This window comes from Cebus imitator, unplaced genomic scaffold, assembly GCF_001604975.1.
Source record: "Cebus imitator isolate Cc_AM_T3 unplaced genomic scaffold, Cebus_imitator-1.0 Scaffold82, whole genome shotgun sequence".
Classification (NCBI taxonomy): domain Eukaryota; kingdom Metazoa; phylum Chordata; class Mammalia; order Primates; family Cebidae; genus Cebus; species Cebus imitator.
The window spans coordinates 3235578-3237481 of NW_016107397.1; positions in this window are offsets into that span (position 1 = coordinate 3235578).

The window sequence follows — 1904 nt, forward strand, 5'->3', positions numbered from 1 at the left end:
AAAAAAAAAAAAAAAAAAATTCAACATGAGATTTGGAAGGGATACACATCCAAACCGCATCAACTCCCCCACCAGACCTCTCTCTGTGACTTCGTGCATCTACCTCCAACCATCTTGTTGCATCTCTGTGCATTTGGGTTTCTTGGTTTCTGCAAAGTGACAGGACCAGCCTTCTGTCTTGCTTCAAGTCCAGCCATCACCCTTCTATGGCTGGAGGAAGAGAGAGAAGAAACTTAAGAGGGAAACGCTGCAGAGAGAATTGCGAAGGAGAAGCTGATGTAGCAATGGCTCATGCTTTCTCTCTCCTACTTTCTCTCTTTTAAAACTTTTTATATGCCAGAATTGGTTCCAAGCATTTTACATGTGTTAGCCCAGTTTATCCCAAGAGTGATCCCACAGGAGGGCAAGTAAGTGATGGCTAAGAACACAGACTTGAGTGAGGCCCTGTGGCTCACACCTGTAATCCCAGAACTTTTGGGAGGCCGAGGTGGTATGATTGTCTGAAGTCAGGCATTCGAAACCAGCCTGGGCAACACAGCAAGACACCTGCCTCTATTTTTAAAATGTTAAAAATTAGCTGAGCATGGCAGTGCCCAAATACCGCATGTTCTCACTTGTAAGTGGGAGCTAAATATTGAGTGCACGTGGACATAAATATGGGAACAGTTGACACTGGGGACTCCAAAAGCAGAGAGGGAGGCGGGGCAAGGGTCGAAAAAATACCTGCAGCTACTTAGGAGGCTAAGGCAAGAGGATTACTTGAGCCCAGAAGTCTGAGGCAGCAGTGAGCCGTGATCGCACCACTGCATACCAGCCTGAGCAACAGAGCAAGACCCTGTCTCAAAAAAAAACAAAAACAACACGGGCTTCCTCAGCCTCCTGAGTAGTTGGGATTAAAGGCACCCACCACCATGCCTGGCTAATTTTTGTATTTTTAGTAGAAACATGGTTTCGCCATGTTGGCCAGGCTGGTCTTGAACTCCTGACCTCAGGTGATCACTGACCTCGGCCTCCCAAAGTGCTGGGAATACAGGCGTGCGTCCCTGCACCTGGCCCTCCCTGTTTTCTAATCCCAGCTTCATACCCATTGGTTGCATGATCTTGAGCAAGTTGCTAGGATGTCTGCCTCAGTTGCCCTCATTGGTAGACAGGGAATGATGAAAGATGTTTGCACATGGTAGGTGGACACTCAGTTTTTTTTACAGCTGAGAGAGCAGAGATTCAGAGAGAAGCTACTCCCAAAGCTCACACAGGTAGTCAATGGCTCACCGAGAGTGGACCTGGGCAGCCTATTGGTCTGGCTGCTCTGTCCCGCCTCTCCGTTGCAGAGATGGGATGGAGAGTGGGAAGGTGCTGAGATTTCAGTTCCAGGAGGGATGTGGGTCCAAAGCCCTGTTAAATGCCCCCTCCCATGGCCACAGATGACCAGACCTACAGGGGCAGGAGGCAGGTCTGAAAGTGAAGGTGTATGAATTCAGCTCAGTTTTGGAAACTGAGGATTGTTCATTACTGGGTATGTACTCAAAGGAAAAATAAATTATTCTGCCCCCAAGACACCTGCACTTGTATGTTTATTGCAGCGCTATTCACAATAACAAAGACATGGAATCAACCTAGGTACCCATCAGTGGTGGATTAGATAAAGAAAACGTGCAACATGTACACCATGGAATACCATGCAGCCATGAAAAAGAATGAAGTCAGCCAGGTGCGGTGGCTCAGGCCTGGAATCCCAGCACTTTGGGAAGCCAAGACAGGGGGATCATGAGGTCAAGAGATCAAGACCACCCTGGCCTATATAGTGAAACCCCATCTCTACTAAAAATAAAAAAATTAGCGAGGCATGGTGGTGCGCACCTGTAGTCCCAGCTACTCGGAGGCTGAGGCAGGAGAATCGCTTGAAT